Below are 24,919 nucleotides of genomic sequence, written 5' to 3'. Positions count from 1 at the left end.
GCCTCAGATGTAACACTCAGGTCTATTAGAGCAGCATGCAGGTCCCTGGAGTACTCTAATGGTGGGTGAAGTGCACTGCAGACAGGTAGACCAAGGCCCATACCTTCCCCTACCTGTTACACTTGTGTTGGAAACTGTGAGCCCTCCAAAACTCACTAGAAACCCACTGTACCCACTTATAGGTGCCCCTTTCACCCATAGGGGCTATTGTAGTGATGTACAGTTTGGGGTAATTGGTTTTGATTTGAAGATAAGGGAGCAACGGTGAGATGTGTACCTGGGAGCATTTATTTAAAGTCAACTGCAGTGCCCCCTAAGGTGCCCCATTGCTTTCCTGGGATATCTGTGTGGCCAGTCTACTAAGAATGCTAGCTCCTTCTACATCCCAATGGCTTGATTTTGTGTGTTTTTCACTTTTTGTTTTCAAAAATGGACCAAAAAGATAAACTCACAGAGCACAAAAAGCATCTAGCAAATAGCCATTTTTGAAAAGAAAAAAAAAGGTAGACATCTTTCTGTTTTGAAAATGGCTATATTCCTCACTTGAATTTTGGACATTTTTAGTAAAACGGCCAAAGTTGGACTTAGACATCATATCAAACATGACCCTCCACGTCTCCAGGAACTCTTGCAAGCCTCTTTGGATTCCCATTATGCTTGTCATCTTGACTACATTTTCTGGAAAATTTACATGCAAATCCTATCAGTTGATGCCATCAATGGGCTAAGTTACAGGAGCGTAGGAGCCCGAAAGAGAGGGCCCCAAAGAAGAGATTGTGCTTCTGTAGACAGACTAGTCTTTCCAATATGGCAAGTTTAAAGTTAACTGGAGTGGAAGCATTTCAAGGAAAATGAAAGCTGGGTCCATTGGGATGTCAATCTGAAGTAAACTGGAAATGTAAGTAACTGTTATTTTTGATCTACAATATTGTTATTATTTTGGTTATTAGGATAATAAATACAATTATTTCAGGAAAAAAGACAACTGTATAAGATTTGTTTTAAATCTGCTGGTTATTAGTTTCATCTATTTAGTTATTAGTTAGGTTATTAGTTTCGCTTACTTAGTCATTTCTCTCCACTTATAATTTTACGAACTCTTCTCAGTAGTCTTTTCTTCAAGTTGAAATACCCTAACCTGTTTAGGCTTTCTTCATAGGGGAAGTGTTTTATACCATTTATCATTATTTTTAACCTTTTAGTTGCACTATGTCCTTTTTCAGATGGGACACATTACTCAAGGTGCAGATAATCCAAGGACATACAGATGCAAAATGATAATTTTGTTCTCCATCCCTTTTTGGATAATTCCTAAAATTTTATTTGCTGCTGCAACACACTGAGCTGAAAATTTCAATTTATCGTCCAAAATTGGCTCCTTTTACTAAGATGCGTTAATGCAGTGTTTCCCAAGTCTAATCCTTGAGTACCCCTTGCCAGTCAGGTTTTTAGGATATCCACAATGAATATGCATGAAATAGATTTACATATAATGGAGAAGTGTATACAAATCAAGTTCGTGCATATTCATTGTGGATATCCTGAAAACCTGACTGGCAAGGGGTACTCCAGGACCGGACTTGAGAAACACTGTGATAATGGATTTAGGAATAAAATAGGCTTCTTAGCATTTACCCCAGGATTATATCATGTCTTAATTTCCACATGGAGCTCGAAGAGTATTCTATAAAAGTGCATGTAACTTAATTGGTTAACTAGGTAATCAGTGCTGTCAATTGGATGTTAACAAGCAATTAGCACTAACTGGAATTAAGATTTACATGCACAACTAGCTAAGTGTATTCTGTAACATGGTGCACTTAAATTCTAAGTGGCATAGTTGAAAAGGGGGCATGGCCATGGGCAGAGCGTGGGCATTTCTAAAATCTATGTGCTTTGTTATAGAATACATCCACTCTGCGCCTAATTTAGGCATTGGGATTTAGGCCAAGTAAAACATGGCATAACGACTAAATTTGATCACGTGGACAGGTGCTCAGTGTATTCTATATACTACATGGAAACATACATCTAGTTTATACAATATAGGTGTGCTTCAGAGAATACACCTAGATGTATTTTTTTCCATGTGGAAATTTCAGGTGCTATAAGTAGAATCTAGCCCTTAATGCACACATTTGATGCCCAAAGTTGAGCACTGAATTTGGTGCTCTATGCTATTCTACAGAGTGCTCATCCTGAAGCGCCATTGTGTTGAATACTGAATTTTATTGGTGATGAATTTTCACCACCATTTTTAGGGTCCTGTTTACTAAGCTGTACTGTAGGCATACTAGTATTTTTAGCACACATTAATAATTATCACGTGCTAACACTAGAGACACCCATATGGGTGCATATAACACTGCATTAGCGCATCTTAGTAAAAAAAAGCCCATTTTGGACAATAAATGGGCATTTTTAGCTCAATGTGTTGAAGTGACTACAAAGACAAACATAATTTTAGAGATTATCCAAAAAGGGATGGAGAACAAAATTATCATTGTTCATCTATATAGGTCCTTGGAATATTTTCACCTAAAAAATGATAGCTACCTTAGTAAACAGGGCCCTTAGAATCTGCCCCTTTATGTGCAGTTAATAAACCAAGACTAGGCTACTGTAGGACCATGCTAAAGGGTTTTGTTGTAGGTGTTTTTTTGTAAACATCCATTATGCAAGGCCAATCGATATTGTAGCGTATAGGACTCCTGATGCAAACACTTCAGTTGAAACACAGCCTTGTTGAGTTCTGAGTTGTGCTTCTCCAGGTGCAATGTTATATTCCAGTAGATGATATTTTATCCTTTATCTCCAATCATAAATAAACAGAAGTGACTATTTTTGTTCTTGGACTCCATGTTTTTTGGATCTCACTATTTTCTTTGTTTGCTTACCTGAAAACATGACATACTTGAGAACATACTGGGATTCACTGTACTAAGAGAAAGAAGGAGAGGGAGAATAAAGAAACAAATCTGGTTGATATTCAGTGTGAGTTAACTGGGTTAGAGAAGCTCTTACCTAGTTACCTCATGCTGTGTTCTGCCTTGGCACTGTCTAGTTAGTACTGGTGAAATTCAGGAGCATAGTTTGGGAAGAGCCAGGAGCTACCCAGTGAAGCAGTGATTTTCAGTCCATTAACCTGATAGTTTCTTGGATAAAGTTAAGGCAGCAAAAAGGCATGGAGGAGTAGTTTAATGGTTATTGCAGTGAGCTAGTTCAAATTTAATTGCAACTCCTTGTAATTTTAAGCAAGTCACTATCTTCATTGCCTCAGGTAAAAACTTAGGTGTGTGTCTTTTTACTAAGCTGCAGTGGCCACTAATGTGGGGCATGCTCAAGCTGTCATGGTAGTTTTAGGATCGGCACACGATAAAAAAATACATGTTAGAATTGAAGGCAAGTCTAGGGTGGAGAGTAGGCATATTCTAAGCTAATCAGCACAGCTACATCACTAACCGATTAGCATATGGTTAGTGAGTGAACATTTACTGCCTACAAAATAGGTGACGGTAACGTATAACATAGTAGATGACGGCAGAGAAAGACCTGTCGGTCCATCCAGTCTGCCTAACAAGACGAACCCACATGTGCTACCTCCTGTATACACCTGACCTTGACCTGCATCCGCCACACCAGAGCACAGACTGCAAATGTCTGCCCAGCCCCAGCCCCACCTCCCACTACCGGCTCTGACACCCAATCTCCGCTAAGCTTCTGAGGATCCATTCCTTCTGAAAGGATTCCTTTATGTTTATCCCACGCATTTTTGAATTCTGTTACTGTTTTCATCTCCACCATCTCCCGTGGGAGGGCATTCCAAGTATCCACCACTCTCTCCGTGAAAAAATACTTCCTGACATTTTTCTTGAGTCTGCCCTCCTTCAATCTCATGTCATGTCCTCTAGTTCTACCGCCTTCCCATCTATGGAAAAGGTCCATTTGCGGATTAATATCTTTCAAATATTTTAACGTCTGTATCATATCACCCCTGTTTCTCTTTTCCTCTAGGGTATACATGTTCAGGTCAGCAAGTCTCTCCTCATACGTCTTGTAACGCAAATCCCATACCATTCTCGTAGCTTTTCTTTGCACTGCTTCAATTCTTTTTACATCCTTAGCAAGATATGGCCTCCAAAACTGAACACAATACTCCGGGTGGGGCCTCACCCACAACTCATACAGGTGCATTGACACCTCCTTTCTTCTGCTGGTCACACCTCTCTCTATACAGCCTAGCAACCTTCTAGCTATGGCCAGCGCCTTGTCACACTGTTTCTTCGCCTTCAGATCCTCAGATACTGGTAAGGACTCACATGCTAATGGCCATGCGCTAATTGGGATATAGTGCATGGCCATTAATAGAAAATGGCACACGCTCCAGCGCACGCATTGGGCCAGCAGTAGTTCCATTTTATCGTGGTAAGCCTGCGTTGGGCTTACTGCTGCTTTGTAAAACACCCCTCACAATTACCTATTTATGCCTAGGGTGACCTTCCCTTGACAAATACCACATAACAATTTCACAGTGATAAAGAAACATTACCTATTAAATCCATCCTACAACAACATGCCCTTATTTCATATGCACACAAGCAGTAGCCTAAAATAATATTCTTGACTGATACTAAAACAAGAGGGAATGAGTGGCATGACAATTAATGTGGACCTAACTGGTGCAACTGTTGACACTGCAAATATTCATTGTTACTATTCAGCTCTAAAACATAGGTGACCTCAAGGCATGAAAGCCTTGTAGTTAGAATTTGTTCATCTGTAGAATATGATTGTTTCTTAGCCAATAGCCATCCATGAACACAAGGTTTCTCTACTATGAAGAACTGTGCTTGCAATTAATCTACAGCCTAGAGGTGAACATCCTCAATAAATCATCAATGACCTTCCTATCTCAGGAATTATATCATGTCTTTGCCATGAATTATGGTTTATTTGTACAGAGTTCTGGTTGGAAAAGCATCAAGGCAGAACTAGTTAAAATTAAAAATAATAAACAAAATAGGAAACAGTTTCCCAGGGAATAATATAGCACATCTTTGCATAGAGGTGGTCTCATAAACCATTCACACTTCATTCATGATTTATCACAGTATAACATAAATCCTTCTGTGTAATAGCTCCCTTATAATTTATTTTACCTTATCAATTATTCTGTACATGGTTGAAATGCAGAACAATTTACAATGCATTTTAAGGCACAGTATTATAATAAAAGATTGGCTATAAGACATTGTTGCCTCTTTTAAGATATGGCAAATGATTAGGAAAATAAATGTGTTTAATTAAAAAATAAACCTCAGCATAAATGATGATATGTTGACTGACTCAACACTAAAAATGAGCACAACAATAACATCATTATTTCAGTCCTTGAATGAAACCTACACGTTGGGGAAATAGAGGTCCTTTCACTAAGGTGCGATAATGGATTTACTCCTGGATTCTATATAGCGCTCCTAACGTTCCGTGCCGAAATCCAAACATATTCTATGACAACGTGTGTAACTTAATTGGCTTAACAAGCCAATCAGTGTTGTTAACAGCACTTAGCAAGCGATAATGAGCATTAATTGGCATTAATTAAGATTTACACGCACAACTCCCTAAGTGTATTCTGTAACACCCTGTGTCTAAATTTTAATGTGTGCAGCTAAAATGGGGCATGGTTATGGTTGGGGAAATGGGCATTTTGTGGGCATTCCAAAATGTATGCTCATTGTTATAGAATATGGCCCTCTGCAACTAAATCTACTCACCGGGATTTATACCATGTTTTCATTGGTGTAAATGGATGTGCATTGTTTTAGGCACTAGGGTATTGACTAAGCATATTCTACATACTGCACCTAAATCTAGTGCCACTTATACATTTAGCTGGAAATGGTTTCTGTGTGGATTTTTTAAGCGCCATATATAGAATCTGGCCCTTGGCATGCACTAACAATTAGCTTGCGCTAAATGATAAGATGCTCATTATATTCATATGGGCACCTTATCATTTAGGGGCCCTTTTACTAAGCCGCATAGGTGCCTCTGTGTGCCCAACCTGCGCCAATTTGGAGTTACCGCCTGGATACCGCGTGACCCATGCTGTAATTTCATTTTTTTACATGTGTCTGCTACGCGCGCCAGAAAATACTTTTTATTTTCTGGCGTGTGGTGAAAATCGAGCGGTAACTCCAACTTGATGCACATAGGCGATTACTGCATGGTTAATGCGAGAGACCTTACCGCTAAGTCAATGGCTGGTGGTAAGGTCTGAGACCCAAAATGGACACAAACCAATTTTTATTTTGCTGCATGTCCATTTTCAGCAAAAATTTTAAAAAGGCATTATTTACAGGGGAGCTGAAAAACGGATCTGCGCATGCCCAAAACACATGCCTACACTACCACAGGTCATTTTTCAGTGTACCTTAGTAAAAGGACCCTGTCATGCACACTAATCATTAACACACTCTAAATCTGTTAGCACACCTTAGTAAAAGGACCCCAAAATATGCTTTGTGGTAGTGATTCTGACTTTCCTCTAGGTTTTATCCATTCAGGCAACACTTCAACTTCTATTCAACAAATTTTGCTCTGAATGCAGCTAGTGGAATTCTCAGACTTGAAATAATTATTAATCCACACTAGCATGGCAAGTTTGTTTGGTAAGCAGCACCAAGCTTAACCTATATTGCTAATTTTCAGAGTATAACAACTCTGTCTCTCCCACAGCTGTGGTGCTTTTGTCAGCCGGTCAAGCATATTGTTATAATCCTTGGGAGACATATGTTCTCTCCCTTCTTCCAGTCCTCACTTATAAAGCTCAAACATCTCTTGTGGTGAGAATAAGAATCTTTTCAGTTGACTGTACTTAGAAGTGACACTACAGAAACACAAGAAAATGAGCACAAATCTGATAGTTAGGGAGAGACAGGGGTAATTCTATACCTGAGCACCTCCAGTTAGGTGCCTAGAGGATGTATAGTAGCACCTTATCCTATAAAAGTACCTCAGTCCCCAGATTCTGTTACAAAATAATATTGGTGTACCTAACATTTAGGCACCCACAGGGTCCCATGTAACTTAAAGTATTCAGTAAATTACATGCATAAATTAGAGCCCCATCCATGTCCTGACTATGCTCTGCCCGTGTCAGCAGAGAAATAGTGAGCAGAGCTACGCTTATATGGATTGATGGTTTGAAAGCTAAATCTTAAATATTCAAAACATAAAGTATCAGGTCCCTGGAGCCAGTAAGGAGACATTCTAGCTATTGTCGGAGGACCAAGAGACATTCCTGCATTTATGTGCTGTGTGTTAGGAGTGGCATTACAAATAGCACTTAGGGATCCTGCTGGTACTTTCATGGGAAAATGTACACTTGCCATATAAATGCTGGTTTTCTAGATATTTACATGTGCAATGGGCATATTTATGTGGGCACCCAGACTATAGAATGGCTCTTACAGAATCTCCTAAATGTCATTACACGTTTTGTTAAGTGGAGGAGTAGCCTACTGTTTAGAACATTTGATAAAAAGTGGAAAGCAAGGGTTCAAATCCCATATTGCTAGCTATGATCATTTAGCCCTCTGTTGCCTCAGGTACAAAATTAGACTGTAAGCCATCTGGGGTCAGAGAAGTAGCTACTGTATCTGATTAACTCACATCAAGCTACCACTAAAAAGGTATGAGCTAAATCCTTAAAAAAATAAAACCATTCTGCTGCCTAAAAATGTTTCCAAATTCATTCAGGTAAAAGGGCTCCTTTTACAAATTGGCACTGCTGATTAGTGTGTGCTGAATGCGAAGAAGCTCATGGGAATTGAATGGGCTTCTTCGCATTCAGCACATTCTAATTGGTAGGGCTGCTTTGTAAAAGGAGCCTGAAGTTTGTTACACCAAAGAACAAAACATGCTCTACACTATAAAATTTACAGACCTTCTGTCTAACAGAAATGCTTAATACAATACTTGATAGAGAACTAAACCAGTATTTTAAACATCACCATCTGGAAACTCAAAACTGAAGACTATTGAAGTGGTGTCCATTGAGGTACAGTAGGCATTTTTCTGTTCCTAGAGGATTTTAACTAGGGTCCCTTGGTGTAAAGTCCACTGTACAAACCACTAGGTTACCCCTCTGCTCTGCCTGGATGTCTATGTGGTCATTTTTCTCTAAACGATGCCAGACAGATGTCCCTATCCCTGGTTTGTTTTTTGTTTTTGTTTTGTTTTTGCCATTCATAAGTTGGATGTTTCATTTTGGAAGATGACTATTCATTTTGGATGTTCTAGGCACGAAAATATCTAGTTTGCAGGGATTTGGGATGTTTTCCCTGTTTGAAATTGGCTTCAAGATAGATGGGAGGTTTGGGGATGTTTTAAGCAGGACATCCCAATTCTGACTTGGACGACTTTTCAAAAATGCCCCTCTGTACAGCAATATTTGTTACGCTTCTAATCAGCCTATACAAATTCCACCTCATTCACTTTTGAATTTAACAATACCAATTTGTACTTCCTTCTGTCAGTTACATATCTAAAAAAAAATTCTTATTCTCCATTTGTGCATATTAGCTATTTTTATTTTTTATTCAATCATGTCTTCACTTTCTGGAGACTACTTTTCCTTTCCTTTGCATTTCCAGATATTGTTGTCTATCTTCCCCTTTGTGGTTTCTCTTGATATGAATTATTTTTCCTTATCATTTCTACTATTTCTTTAGCCCTACTGCTCCTACGTAAAAGGGCCCCTAAGTTAAATTTCCTGAAGTCTAGGAACCTCCCCTTGGAATGAATCATCAATGCTTGCAATCACCAATTATGAAATTATTTCTTTATTTATGGTTCATTTCTACCCCACATTTTCCCACAAATGCAGGCACAATGTGGCTTACATGAATTACAAAAGTAGAGAGGTATAACACATGAATTTTACAGTAGAATAAGGATAAAACTGTTGGATTATTTGTAGTAAATAATTAGCAGATTTTAGTACACACAGCTTCAGCTTTAGAAATGTTAATTTCTTTCTTCATCTCTCTCTCATTCACCCCTGAATAATTCACTGCTGAGTCACTTTAAAGTTGAAGTAACAAAACATCTGTTTACTCACAGTTTGTAGTTAGATTATAATCAGACAGGCTTATATATACATATTACTATACATTTGTATTATCAGCTCCTTCCATGTGCTTAGATGGTAATGGATGCTCACACCACCATAGATCCTCTCAGGTTAGGAGAGATCATGAGCTCCATGTGCTCCATGTGCTGCATGTGCTGCATCTGCTGTGTCTAACCCCCACAGGAAGTTGCATAGCAGTGTGACCTCTCTAAGTAATTCACATCAGAGGTCACAGAGTAATCACAGAGAAATAATAGGTGACAGGCAATGCATGTAAAAATACAATACATTCCAACAAACCCCTTCTCATGCATAACTGTCATGCAATTATTTATTCATACAAAGTCCAAGCTTTATACGCAGATTCACAAAATGTTCTCTGGGTAACGGTTTGGTCATGATGTCAGCTGTCATCTCACTGGTGTGACAATAGTGTAGACTGATGACCCCTTCTTTCACCAACTCTCGCACGTTGTGGTATTTCGTTGCGATGTGCTTGGTGCGTGACTGAACCTTGTCATTCTGTGACAGTCGGATGCAGCTCTGATTATCTTCCATTAACTGGATTGGTCTCTTTTCAGCTATTCCGAAATCCAGCAAAAGTTTTTCAATCCACATCAGTTCTCTGCACGCTTCCGATACGGCCACATATTCAGCTTCTGTAGAAGACAAACTCACAATACTTTGTTTATGACTGGCCCATGAAATTTGTACATTTCCATACATAAACACATATCCACTTGTGGATTTATAATTAGAATGATCCCCTGCCCAATCTGAATCACAGTAACATATTAGTTTTGGATTACTATTGGCTGAAATCTTTAATTTACAATCAATGGTACCCTTTAAATACCTTACCATCCTTTTAACTGCAGTCCAATCTGATTTGGTAGGTGAGCTGACCCTTCTGCTCAAAATTCCTACTGCATTTGCTATATCAGCCCTGTATGTGGTAGCTAGATATAAAAGCTTACCTATGGCTGATCTATATTGGATGTTATCTGGTAAAGGTTCTCTTACTGTTTCATCCTTCAGAAAATCAGTGATCATGGGAGTGCTTACAACTTGGGCATCTTGCATACCTAAACTTTCAATAAGCTCATTTATTTTCTGCTTCTGGCTTAGAAGATAAGAACCATCATTTTGTTTCTCAATTTCTATACCAAGATAGTATGACACATTTCCAAGTTCTTTTATCTCAACATTCTGGTTTAAACACTTTACAATGTCCTTGTACTCTTGCTCACTTTTGCTTGCAATGAGCAGATCATCAACAAAAGCTAAAATGTATGCATATTGTCCATTTGTGCACCTAGTGTACAAACATTTATCTGCTTCACCTTGCTTAAATCCTAAATTTGTCAATATTTCATGCAATTTTTCATTCCAACATTTTGCACTTTGCTTTAATCCATAAAGACCTTGTTTAATTTACACACTAGCTGTCTTTGTTTTGTATTTATGAAACCTGTTGGCTGTTCCATGTACAAGTCTTCAGTTATATCTCCGTGAAGAAACGCTGTTTTCACATCAATGTGGTTGACTTGCATGCCTTTTGAGACTGCAATGCTCAGAAGTGTTCTGATTGTCGTGTGTTTCACTACAGGTGCAAACACTTCATCAAAATCTTCTCCATATTTTTGAAGATATCCCTTTGCGACTAATCTGGCTTTATACCTTTCCACTTTTCCTTGTGCATTCCTTTTTAACTTGAATACCCATTTGCATCCTATAGCTTTCTTGCCAGGAGGTAATTTTGTAAGAATCCAAGTATTATTTTTATCCAATGCATCAATTTCTTCTTGTGCAGCTTTATGCCATTCAGCAGCTTCTTCTGCTGGCATTTTCTCAATCTCATCCCATGTTAAGGGCTCTTGAGCTTCTGCTGACTTTGTTAGGTAAGACAGTCTTGGGGGTGGAACACCTTTGTTTTCCCTGGATGAGCGTCTGACAACAAGTTGGTCTGACCTTTCCGCATCCTCTAAATCTGAGAGTCCTTCTCCAATTGATTCCCCTTCTCCAACTGTACTGTCTTCTTCAATGATCCTTTCTGTGTCTGCTTCCTCTGCCTGTTCCTCGTTAGATACAGGTGAGTTGCTTTCAGACATCTGCCTTGGTATGGCATTTATATACACTGGCATGTCTATTATGGTTCTAGTTTCATATTCTGGATGATAAGGCTCATCTGGGATAATCCAGCCTTTATCAACCCTTTTGTTTTCATCAAAATATGTAACATGTCTTATGCCAACAATGCCAGTTTTCAGATTCAAAATTCTATATCCTTTGTGTCCTGGAGCATAGCCAACTAAAATGCCCCTTTCTGTTGTGGAATCCAGCTTATGCCTTCTTTGCTTTGGTACATGAGCATATGCTGTACTTCCAAATGTTCTTATGTGTGACAGGTTTGGCTTCCTACCATGCCATGTCTCATGTGGTGTGCGCTCAGCGCCTTTAGTTGGCATTCTGTTTTGTAGGTACACTGCTGTGAGAATGGCTTCCCCCCATAGTCTTTTAGGGAGATTGCTATCTGACAGCATACATCTGGTCATTTCCACAAGTGACCTAAATTTTCTCTCTGCAACAGAATTTTGCTCTGGTGTATAAGCTACTGTTGTGATATGTTGAATGCCTTCTTGTTCTAGAAATGTGCGCATGCTTTGTGAAGTGAACTCACCACCATTGTCGGTCTGAAGAACCTTTGGTTTTCTTTCAAATTTATTGCTCACCATGGCTACGTATTTCTTCAGCATGTCTGTGACTTGACCTTTTTCTTTCAGCAAATAGGCCACACAGTATCTAGAGAAATCATCCAAGAATATTAGCACAAATCTGTTATTTCCCAATGATGGGATATTAAACGGTCCACATAAGTCACTGTGTATTAAGTCCAGCACTTTATTACTCCTATTTCCTGTGTATGCAGGAAATGAGGGTCTCACACCTTTTTGAGTAACACAGTCTATGCATTTCTCCATTTTACCAGCATCTGCACTTATCTGAATGCCGGTGGCTAGTTGCTTACTGTAAAGATCCTGGATCACCTTAAAATCACGATGTCCCAGGCGGCGGTGCCAGATTTCCAGACTACATTTACCATCATTCTTCCTTACTTGCGCCATATGTGAGGCTTCACCTGAAATGTTCAGCTTATAAACATCATTATGCATAAAAGCTTCAGCATACACTTCATCATTTTTAGAGATTGTGCACTTACTGTTTTCAAAATGAATCACAAATCCCTTCTTATCTAATGTAGATACACTAAGCATATTACAAACTGCTTGGGGAATATACAAGACATCACTTACAGGAATTTCTTTAACTTCATTAGACACTTTGCATTTTAAGAATCCAATACCTTTTGCTTGGATCTTAGCAGTCCCTGCGTTTGCAGTTTTAAGAATACCTTCCTCTGGACACATTTCCTGAAAGAAATCTTTACAATTGGTTAAATGGCATGTGCTCCCCGAATCCAAAATCCAAGTACTTTCATTTGAATTATTATTTACCATAGTCAAAGATTTTTCTGCCATTAGAAAGCCCTTGTGTTTATCTTTGTCCTTCATACATTTCCTGGTTTGAAAATTCTTTAGTTCCATTGGCTTAGGTGAGCTAGAGGGAGTGTTTTGTGTTTCCTTACACCATTTAGATACATGTCCCTCCTTTCCACATGAGTAGCAAATCAGCTTGCCCTTGGGTGGAGTTTTCCCATAGCTCCGCCTTTCTCTGTTCTTTGCCAAGAAATTTGTTTCATTTCTCTCTGACTTGCTTTGAGAACACATCTCCTCAGAATCATTTATTATGCATTCCTGCCTTAGTTTTGATGTTGCCTGTTCAAAAGATTGCCCTTCAATGGCCTCATTTACAGACCTAAAAACATCAAACTTCTTTGATAGTGAGGTAAAAAGAAATGCTCTTTTCAATGCATCACACATGGGAATTCCAGAAAGTTCTAGCTTTTGAAATGAAGACATAAGATGCATAATGTGATCATTACATTTACTTTTATCCCTTAATTTGGTTTCATTCAACTCTGCCAGCCAAATTGGTTGCTGCTTTGCATATGTAGTTGCATACATAGTTCTCAGTTTATATAAAATGTCCTTTGGTGTATCTTTTCCCTCCACTAATATGGCTTGTTTCTCTGAGAGAGCTTCCAAAAGCATGCACTTCACATAATAGTTTGCATTGTCCCATTCAGCCATATTTTCAGCTGTTCTGTCTTGGTCTAAGCATATATCTAATCTTTTTGCTCGAAGGAGACATATGAATCTTAGTTCCCACTGCTGATAATTAAACTCAGTTAATCTAGGCACCTTGAGAGAATAGAACAATGGTGAATTTCCTCCCTCAGCCATTTTCTTAGCCTTCTGTCTGCTGTGTGGGGGGGAGAGAGAGACAGACTGAATCTTTCCTTTAAAACTTAAGAGAAAAATGTGGCCTTTTTTTCTGCCTGGTAATATTTCTCTTCTTTTTCAATTCCTGGCCCTGGGCCCATAACCCTTTTGTTGGATTATTTGTAGTAAATAATTAGCAGATTTTAGTACACACAGCTTCAGCTTTAGAAATGTTAATTTCTTTCTTCATCTCTCTCTCATTCACCCCTGAATAATTCACTGCTGAGTCACTTTAAAGTTGAAGTAACAAAACATCTGTTTACTCACAGTTTGTAGTTAGATTATAATCAGACAGGCTTATATATACATATTACTATACATTTGTATTATCAGCTCCTTCCATGTGCTTAGATGGTAATGGATGCTCACACCACCATAGATCCTCTCAGGTTAGGAGAGATCATGAGCTCCATGTGCTCCATGTGCTGCATGTGCTGCATCTGCTGTGTCTAACCCCCACAGGAAGTTGCATAGCAGTGTGACCTCTCTAAGTAATTCACATCAGAGGTCACAGAGTAATCACAGAGAAATAATAGGTGACAGGCAATGCATGTAAAAATACAATACATTCCAACAAAAACGCTAGCAGCAATTAGGATGACTAAACAGCAGAATTACTAATGGAGTACGTTTTTTCAAAAAGGAACGGTTTCAGCAATGATCGTCACAAGTTTAGCTTTGTCTTTGTAGAATCTGTTACAAATTGTTAGAACTGTTCTCACTGAAAAGAATGCATGATCCCTTTGCTTCTAGGTGACACCACAACTGGGATGTTCATGTCAACATCTGGCATATTTAAATCATTTAGCAAACACATCTGCCCTTCCATAGCAGTTTTGTTTGGATAATTTCCTAAAAAAAAAAAAAAAAAAAGATCCATAAGCCATTATTAGGATGGACTTGGGAAATCCATTGCTTATTTCTATGATAATCTGCATAAAATCTGTTTTACTGTTCTGGGATTTTGCCAGGTATTTGTGACCTGGATTGGCCACTGTTGGAAACAGGGTACTGGGCTTGATGGACCTTTGGTCTGTCCCACTATAGCAATGTTTAAGTTCTTATGTTCTTATGTAAATCTCTATTAATCACACAAAACAGAATTTCAGAATTGATATAGTCTGGCATTGATAATGAAACCTGCTTTAGTCTTACATATAAAATTTAATTTTCAGAGAGCATAAACATAAAAACTAAAACACAAAGTTCATAGGAAATGTTGAAGGCCACAAATTCTATCATGCATGCTCCTCTTTTTGTTTTTCTCATTTCCATTTTCCTATTTTCATCTTCTATTTCTTTATCCCCCTATTGTTTAAAACAAATAATAGAAGCTTAGTGATAAGTTGAACTAGAAAGCCCTCACTTCACAGGCCTTCACATCACAATGCTCTGCCATCAGCAGCAGCTGAAAAGAAAACAATGTTCTTTACTGATTCACTTTATTTAACTGTTAGGCTCCCTGGTAAAGATTTGTGACTTATTCAATTCTATCACAAGCCATGGCTCCCAAATACCCTATTTGTTTTCTGTACTGTTATAGTCAATGGTATTAACCAGGAAAACAGCACATATTTTCCTTGGGTTATGGGAGGATCTCCAGGGATGAAACCCATGAGCCCTGAGAGTGGAAGCTAGAGACTCACTACTGAAGCCACAGGAGAGATTTCTTCCTGATTATAATGCCGCAAAAATTATGTTTATTCACAAGTGTACCTGTCTACTAAGGTGCATTAATGCATTAACATGTTAAACATCAAATTTGGCTTTGCTGGGCTTAAAAAAAAAGAAAAAAAAAACATAAAATTTGGCTCCTTTACCTTGGGATTTTTGTAACCAGCAGGTGACCCGAAACTTTCACATGATGAACTGTATGCAAATGGGGTCACAAAATGAGTCTCTGCAGATGGTCCATATTCCTTTTCATTCCCTACAGGCTACCCTGATTGGAACAAGATAGGGGGGCTCATTTTACAAAGTAGCACTACTGATTAGCAGCACGCCGAATGCAAAGAAGCCACATCCATTCCCATGGGATTCTTCACATTCAGCTCTTGCAAATCGGTAGTGCCACTTCAAAAAATGAGTCCTTAGTGCCTTAATTTAAAAATTCTTAATTTAAAAATCTAACATTTCTTTCTTGAGATGTGGGCATTCTGTTGCATTGAAGTCTTATGAATTTTCTCTGAGTCAATTCCACTCTCCAGTGAACATGGGAACTATGCAAGTACATGCTTAGTGGTTAGAGCTGGAAAGCAGCCAAGTTACCCAGTTCTAGGAAGGGAATTCCGAGCCAGACCTGGATTTCTGCAACCCCACTCTGGTACATAATGGGACCCGAAGTGCTGATTTCAGTGGTGGTATCAGGGTCTACAAATAGAGCACTGAGTTGGGATATAAGTTCAAAAATAGGTGTGGCTAAAAAGTCTCCCTCCTGAAGCTGGGTAACTTGACAGCTCTGCATCAGTGGGCTGAGAACCAGGGAAGATGGGCAAAGTTATTTTCACTCTCAATTGCCTCTGATACAAACTAGAGATTCCAAGGATGGACTGCCCGGAAGTGTGAGATTTAAGGGCAGTCTGTCCAAGATATACATTTACAAAGTTTTACAAAAAACTTCACAAATGGAAAAAGTAAAATAAAATATTTTAGCTTTTTTTTTATCCTTCTGAAAGAATATAGGCAGAGTGGAGGCAGCATTAGGGCAGTGTTCAAAGGAATTTGTCCAAGTAATTTAATAGTTAACAGGGTAAGTTCCATGAGCTGAAAATTCCATCCAAGATTCTCAAAGGGAAGTTTTATTTATGTGAGACTGTTCTCACCAGGGACTCAGAAACATACACATGAACACTCTCTAGCTCTCTTTTCTAGTACTGTCCTGCTGCTCATGTGTTCATTCAGGAAGTGACAACCCCCCCCCCCCACCACCCCCATCCCCTGCAATCAGCCCACCATCATGTAAAATTCTGGCATTTGATGCCAGTCATTTCCTTAATTGACAGCAGACCCTTCACACTTTCCCCCATTCTTCAGTCCTACTTGTTTTTTTTCAACAATCTCCCCCCAGCCTAAGAAAACTAACTGGTTCTCTTCAAATAACCTGTGCAGAGCTCAGCTTCTCCAACAGCCCTGGCTGCTCAACCCATCATCCCTGTGACTAGAAGCCTTAACATTGACAGGATTCTACCACAGCCTCTGCACAAGAAGCAGGAGGGGAGGGGGTAGCTGTAGTGGGATAAACTCTGAAAAATATCCACACATTTAGCCATCTTTCTGACTTTGAGAGAGATAATTTACAAATGTTTAGAATCCTGAAAAAAAAAGAAAAGAAAACAGTTGGTAATCCTAGTCTCCTGAATCCTGAGCACATCTTACAGGCCCCCTCTCCCAAAAACTGTTAGAGATTCAGGCGCCGATGATCAGAAGCCCCGTGCTGTTTTAAACAGTGCTCTAAAAATAGTGCCGGAACAGTGCAGGGCTATAACGCCCCTATGATCAAAGCTAATAGCATGCAAATTTATGTGCGCTATTAGCTCTGATCATAGGGGTATTTCTGCGGGAGGACTGTACTTGGACATGCGCCCAAGGCACAATCCTCCCACAGAAGTTGTTTGACAGATCCGGGCTGTCAAAAGCCTGGACCTATCAAACAGCAGAAGAGGTTTGACAGGTCCACAATTTTCTCCTGGACCTGTCAAACCTAAGCCCACCCCCCAAACACAAGACCTTCAGGCCCCACCCCCAAAACACAAAACTCTGGTGGTCCAGTGGGACCGTTAGCTTCCCCATCCCACTCCCCCATATTGAACAAAAATGCCCTGGTGGTCTAGTGGGACCACTATCTATCTAGCTAGCCAGCTAACCCACCCTCCCTCCATCCCCCCGGTGCCCTGCATCTCTGTAGTAGTAGTTGGAGGAAGGAGGGACGAGCACTCCCTCCCTCCTCTTCAAGAGCCTTCTCAAAATGATGGTATCCTGCCCTTCACAGTACATCCTAGGATGCTCCGGGTGGGGCTTAACTCTTATATGGAACTAGCACTCCCCAAGTCTGTCTCAATAGGGGACTATGGTCATTTCCTCCAGGAACATGCCAAACCTTTTTTAAACCCAGATACACTAACTGCTGTTACCACATCCTCTAGAAATAAGTTTGAGAGCATAACTATTTGTTGAGTGAAAAAACTATTTGTTTTAAAAGTATTTTCTGTAACTTAGTTGAGTGTCCCCTAGTCTTTGTACTTTTTGAAAAAGTAACAAAAGATAAAAAGATCAATTCACTTTTATTAGTTCTATACCACTCACCAGTCATATCTCCCCTCAGCTGTCTCTTTTCCAAGATGAAGAGCCCCTCTTTAGCCTTTCTTTGAATCTTTTCTAATTCCGCTATATCTTTTTTGAAATATGGCGACCAGAATTGAACGCATGTTTACAAAGTCACTTCACAAAAATGGATATTAAGGTAACAAATATTCACATATTAAGGTAACAAAAATTCACTGGAAGCAAGAAATTACCTATTAATGAGTTGATGCAATGCAAAAGCATTCAAAACAGCTCAATAAATAGGAGTTTATCAAAACAGGTGAATAGAAAAGGAAAATGTGAATGCATGGGACAACTCCCATTTTTGATAGAATAGGCAAGGATAGTAAAAGAATTCAATAAATGATTATCTTTGAAGGAGAGAAAGATTGTACAACTGAGCAGCTGTGGATGAGCAGACTAGACAAATGTTACATCAGGGATCGTCAGGAAGATAAAATTCCTAGATGTAATAAATGACTGCTTCTTGGAGCAACTGGTCCAGGAACCAAGAGGAGAAGTCATTTTAAATATAGTCCTTGGTGGAGTGCAGGGCATAGTATGAGAGTTAATGGTGTTGGCTCCACTGGGCAACAGTGGCCATAACATGATCAAGTTTGAGCTACTATCTGTAATGAAGCCACAAAGGAAATCTACTATAGCAGCATTTAATTTTTGAAAAGGGTGACTATGATAAAATGAGAAAAATGGTTAAAAAGAAGCTTAAAGGATCAGCTGCAAAGGTTAGGACATTTAAATCAGGCATGTACATTGTTTAAAAATATCATCTTTGAAGCCCAGACCAGATGCATTCCATGTATTTACAAAGGTGGAAAGAAGAGAAAATGATAAACAATATGGACAAAAGGTGAGGTAAATGAGGCTATTATAGCCAAATTAATATCCTTCAATTAATAGAGAAGGACCCAAATGAAGAAAATTAACATAAGCAGTGGCAACATAGATGCAAAGCATTGATAAAGAAGGATGAAAGAGAATATGAGAAGAAACTTGCCACAGAGGCAAAATCTCACAGTAACAACTTTTTCAGGTACATTAGAAGTGGAAAGCCTGTGAGGGAATCCATGGGAGCATTAGATCACGAAGGAGCAAAAGGGGTACTCAGGGAGGACAAGGCCATAGCAGAAGAAGATGTAAGAGATCTACTTGTACTGGAAATGGTTTTCAAGGGTGACTATGTGGAGGAACAAAAAGATTCCTTGGTAAACCTGGAAGATGTACTGAACCAAATAAAAAAAAATAAAGAGTGGCAAATCACCTGGACTGGATGGCATGCATCCAAGGGTACTGAAACAACTGAAATTACTGATCTGCTGTTAGTAATCTATTATCTGTCGTTAAAGTCGTCCATAGTACCTGAAAATTAGAAGGTGGCCAATGTGATGCCAATTTTTAAAAAGGCTTTCAGGTGTGATCTAGGAAATTGCAGACCAGTAAACCTGACGTCAGTGCTGGATACAATAGTGGAAATTATTATAAAGAAGATAATTATGGGAACGTATAAATAAACATGGTTTAATGGGACAGAGTCAGCATGGTTTCAGCCAAGGGAAGTCTTGACTAATCAATTGGGTTAATTTCTTTGAAGACACGAATAAACATGTGGATAAAGGTGAGCCATTTGATGTAGTGTATCTAGATTTTCAGAAAGCTTTTGATAAAGTTTGTCATGAGAGATTCTTGAGAAAATTAAAAGTCATGGGAAAGGGGGTAATGCTCTGTTGTAGATTAGGAATTGGTTATTGGACAGCAAGCAGAGGGTAGGGTTAAATGGCCATTTTTATCTCAATGGAGGAGGGTGAATAGTGGAGTGCTGCAGGGATCTGTACTGGGACCAGTGCTATTTAACATATTTATAAATGAACTGGGAATCAGAATGATGAGTGAGGTGATTAAATTTACAGATGACACAAAACTATTCAAGGTTGTTGAAATGCATGTGGACTGTGAAACATTGCGGGAACACCTTAGGAATTGGAAGACTGGACATCCAAATGGCAGATGAAATTTAATGTGGACAAATGCAAAGTGATGCACATTGGGAAGAATAATCCAAACCATTGTTACCTGATAATAGGGTCCAACTTGGGGGTTAGCACCCAAGAAAAAGATCTAGGTGTTTTTGTAGACCATACACTGATATCTTCTGCTCATTGTACAGCAGTGGCCAAAAAAGCAAACAGGGTGCTAGGAATTATTAGGAAAGGAACAGTAAATAAGACCAAGAATACTATTATGCCTCTGTATTCCATGATGCAACCTCACCTTGAGTATTGCATTCAGTTCTGGTCATTGTATCTCAAAAAAGTTATAGCAGAATTAGAAAAGGTTCAAAGAATAGTGACCAAAATGATAAAGGGGGTGGAACTCCTCTCATATGATGAAAGGATAAAGAGGTTAGGGCTGTACAGATTGGAAAAGAGATGGTTGAGTGGAGATATGACTGAGGTCTACAAAATCCTGAGTGGTGTAGAACGAATAGAAGTGAATAGATTTTTTACTCATTCCAAAAGTACAAAGACTAAGGGACACTCAAGGAAGTTACATAGAAATACTTTTAAAAAAATAGGAGGAAATATTTGTTTCACTCAATGAATAAATTATATTATATTACATCTGGGCTTATATCCAACTACAGTCTTTCAGTTCTAAGTGGATTACAAACAACAGAAAAAAAGAAGACCAGAACAAACCTCTGGGAATTACAGTAATCACTTCAATTAACAAGAACTAGTTATAATACATATTTCTTAAATAAGAAAGCTTTTATCTTCTTCCTAAACAAAAGATAAGACTGTGAAGGAGAAAACAAAGCAGCAGTATCTTTCCATAATTGGGCTGCTTGCAAGGTCAAAGATTTATCATAAAGTGCCAATCTCCTCTTCCCCTTAACTGAAGGAAAAGTGAAAAAGTTAAACTCTGGAACTCTTTGTCGGAGGATGAAGTAACAGTGGTTAGCATATCTGGATTTAAAAAAGGTTTGGACAAGTTCCTACAGGAAAAATTCATACTCTGCTATTAAGACAGACATGGGAAAGTCACTACTTGTCCTGGGATTGATAGCATGGAATGTTGCTACTATTTTGGGTTTCTGGTTTGGCTACTGTTGGAAACAGGGTACTGGTTAGATGGACTATTGGTCTGGTCCAATATGGCTATTATGTTCTTATGTTAGGTTAAGATGTACAGTCTCTATCTGTTGTCATGTTCTCTGTTTCTCTCTCTATCTGTACTAATAATGGCAAACATTCACTGTACTTCAGAATAATCACAACCATTCTATTTATCTGTATGAAAATAAAGCAACAAAAGAATTAAAAAAGAAATCCACTTTCCTGAATACCTAGACATATATTTTCTCCTTTGTCTTCTTCACGTATTGTTCGAAATATTATGTGCTTGTCCTTCAAATTAAAAAAAAATGTTGCTGCAAGCTCTAAGAAGTTAATCTCTAGCTTTGGTTGTTTTGATATTTCTTTTTTCATTTGTTCTCTTTTTCAGGAGCCTATTTAAATGGTAATTATGTTAGTCAATTAATATTCTAACTATTAATGAAAGCCCTGAACTGAATTATTCCTCCAGCTCCTAATACTTATGGAATCAGTAGTTGATCCTTAGAGCGTGCTAATGTATGCCAGAATCATTTTTTTAAATTAGTTTATTAGTTTACTTTTTTTTTCTGATACAGACTGCAGCAATGTTTTGCAGAATGAAGAAGTTAAAAATGATAATATACCTTTCATTACAGATGAACATAGAAAACATTATCAGTAGAATTTAGGGTTATTACACAAATTTTTTAACATCTTTTTGTTCTTTTCATGCGTTCATTTTAATAATCAATTGTAATGCATGTTAGAAATTGTTAACGCATGTGAATCAAGTTAGCACTCATTACGTTATAGATTAATGCATGTTAAATCAATGTTATGGTCACTAAGGGAGTCTTTTACTAAAGATTAGTGCATGTTATGTGGAGCAGGGCCCATAGGAATAAAATAGGTATTGTGGCAAATAACCTGCACTAATGTTTAGGGGGGAAAAATCCTATATTTTTAAAGGTACTGTACTGAACCAAATGCATACTAATAAATGCATATTGTTACCACCTCTCTTTTATGTTGTGTTGTTGAAATTATATATGTTTACACAAAAGCCTTCTTATCTAACTCCAATTTTGTAATTAATGAGAGGAAAAGACTTCAGACGCTCGATAACTCAACTACATATTTTGTAGCAGGTATCGTGCTGCTCAGCGTTTACTCTTGAAAATGAATTTTCTTTATGTAAACTGACTCCCGAGCATCCTCACGAGTAGACCCTTGGGCACTGCCCTATTGTCTCAATGGTAAGTCTTCCCATGGAAACTGTGTGTTTTGGAAATCTTAGACTCTCTCCTGGGTGTGGGAGTGGTCCTGTGAGAGGTCTCAAGGAGAAATGTCTGTGGTCAGTTGTGCCATACTGAAGTCCTATGTTTGTATGGAGATGAGGTATGAGGGTGAGTAGGAGAGGGATTTGGGTTCATTGCCTTGTGATAGATGTCTTACAGTCTCTTGTTCCCAGGGCAATCTCACCCTCTAACCTGAACATGCTGATCTCTGAAAACATCTTCAGATGATAGATGTGTAGGTTGCATAGTACATGAGGTAAAGTAAACGTTAGAACAGTTGGCTTGTCATGCTTGAAAACAGTTTTTCAATAGTCTTCCATGTCTCTGTTATTGTGGAACATAATATTTAGCTTTTTTGGCAAATGGCCACACACTCTTTTTGTTTTGAGTAAGCATCTATATGTTGCCATGTAGGGGCAAAGACATTGCCATCATGAATGATCATTTTTATTACATTTGTACCCTGCACTTTCCCACTCATGGCAGGCTCAATGCAGCTTACATGGGGCAATGGAGGGTCAGGTAACAAGGAGCTGCCGGTGCCTGAAGTGGGAATTGAACTCAGTTCCTCAGGACCAAAGTCCACCACCCTAACCACTAGGTCACTCCTCCACTCACCTCTTTGATAGCAGTTCAACCTCTACTATTGTAAAGTTGGCATCCATCTTTTTATCAAACGGGATGGGGATGTCTCATGTGATCAAGATGTCCCAGGTTACCTTGCTGTGTAGATACTCTTTTTATTTATGATTTGCTTTTTTTGTGTGTTAATTTGTGTTCAGTGGAGCTTAGTATTTTTTTGTATTAGCAATGCTGATGTAGTTATTTATTTATTTGTTTGTTTATGTTTCGTTTTTGCTATATTATTATAAAATGTTTTAATACTTTGCCATGATATTATCATTTTAATTATTATTGTAAACTGCTTTAATTCTTTGTGATATCTGATATTTGAAGTCAATAAAAATCATCATCATCATCATTCTTAAAACATAAATAAATAAACACTGCCCTTACATAAACAAAAAATACACAAGACAGTTACAGGTCATAAATAAAGTTTTGATTGTGAATTTGAAGCAGTGAATGTAGCACTAGCCATATTTTTAGTGTGCTCAGAAAGTGAGTATGATATAGTAGTCAATCATTTCAAACAACATTGAAACATGGCCTGTTCGCCAATTAAAGATTCTAACAGAAAAAGGCAAGATGGTATTCTACAGTAACATTGCACAATAATAAAGTCTTCCTTTTCTCTGCCCAAAACCCACTCAGGTGGTGTAAAGAAACCCTAACAATTTCTTTGGAAGTCCATCCACACAGCACTAGATGCCATTGTAAAAATGGGGTTCTCCTGGTAAAACTGGGGTATTTACATGAGTAACCTGAGTGGGGTTTGAAATAGGCCTATTTTAATCCTGAGACTGAAGCCTATAGTGAATCCAAGGTGGAATTGATAAAGGGAAGTTTAAGATTGATGTGAGATGTTCAATTTGAGTGAGTGTGCTTTTAGCAATTAGCTTCCTGAAGAAACTAAAATATACCCTTTGTGCAGTCATGGTACCAAAAGTAAAGTTAGACTTCATCAGTTAGGGAAATTTCATTATAATTTCTTTATTTAGTTAATAGTCCCAGTATTTTGAAAATTATATTAAAGCCACTTAGATAAGAGAGTTAATCTTGAGATAGGTAGTCAGATTTTTTTTTTTTTTTTTTTTTTAGTTCTTAAAAGAGGATATTAGGTGTAGAGGGACATTTTCAATATAACGTCTAAATCCAACTTTGGATGTTTTGCGAAAAGTGTTGAAAAATCTAGTACAGAACACGGCAATTTTCAAAACAGAAATATGTCTATCTTTTTTTGTTTTTGAAAATGGACATTTGTTAGATGTTGTAGTGCTTAGTGTGTATCTTTTTGGACTATTTTCGGGAAAATAAAACATCCAAGTGAAAAAATGCACAAAATCAAGACATTAGGATGTAGGAAGAGCCAGCGTTCTTCATAGACTGGCCACAGAGACACCCCAGCAGAGCAGTGGGGCACCCTAGGGAGCCCTGCAGTGGACTTCACATAAAAGGTCCCAGGTACACATCTCACCATTACCACCTTATATTGTATGGGGAGCCCTCTAAAACCCACCCAAAACCTATTGTACCCAACTGTACACTGCTAAAATAGTCCTTATGGCTGCAGGTGTCACCTATATGTGGATACAGTTGGTTTTTGGTCGGTTTTGGAGGACTCACATTTTCTACCACAAGTGTTACAGTTAGAGTGGGATATGGGACTGATCCCCTTCTCTACAGTGCACTACACCGACCACTAGGCTACTGCAGGGATCTGCTTGCTGCTCTAATACAACTGGCCATAACATCTGATGCTGTCACATAGCCTGGTATATACTGTTTCTTTTATATCTTTGGGGGTGGGAGGGACTCAGTGACCACTGAGGGAGTAAGAGGGTGTCATGCCCTAATCTCTTTAATGGTCATGTTGTCATTTAGGACACCTTTTTCTGACTTAAAACAGGTTTAGACCAAAACATTTAAATTGTAGCCTTCAACATTTTTGTTTTGTTCCATTATGGCAGAAAAACATACAAGTTTTGGGAATGCCCAAATCTCACCAAACACACCCTGGGAATGCCCCCTTGTGATGTGGAT

General features: G+C 38.5%; 1 long non-coding RNA gene across 1 annotated transcript; it reads left to right on the top strand.

Annotated features, from left to right (window-relative positions):
- The first annotated feature begins 837 nt into the window (after window positions 1-837).
- LOC115465219 lies at window positions 838-15,762 on the top strand. Its single transcript, XR_003941363.1, has 4 exons — window positions 838-908; window positions 1,404-1,413; window positions 8,202-8,207; window positions 15,750-15,762. It is a non-coding gene; the product is annotated as an uncharacterized LOC115465219 (long non-coding RNA).
- Window positions 15,763-24,919: the final 9,157 nt, after the last annotated feature.

This window comes from Microcaecilia unicolor, chromosome 3 (assembly GCF_901765095.1).
Source record: "Microcaecilia unicolor chromosome 3, aMicUni1.1, whole genome shotgun sequence".
In the NCBI taxonomy this organism is placed as follows: domain Eukaryota; kingdom Metazoa; phylum Chordata; class Amphibia; order Gymnophiona; family Siphonopidae; genus Microcaecilia; species Microcaecilia unicolor.
The sequence above is the reverse complement of the archived record's forward strand: the minus strand, read 5'-3'. Positions and strand labels throughout refer to the sequence as shown.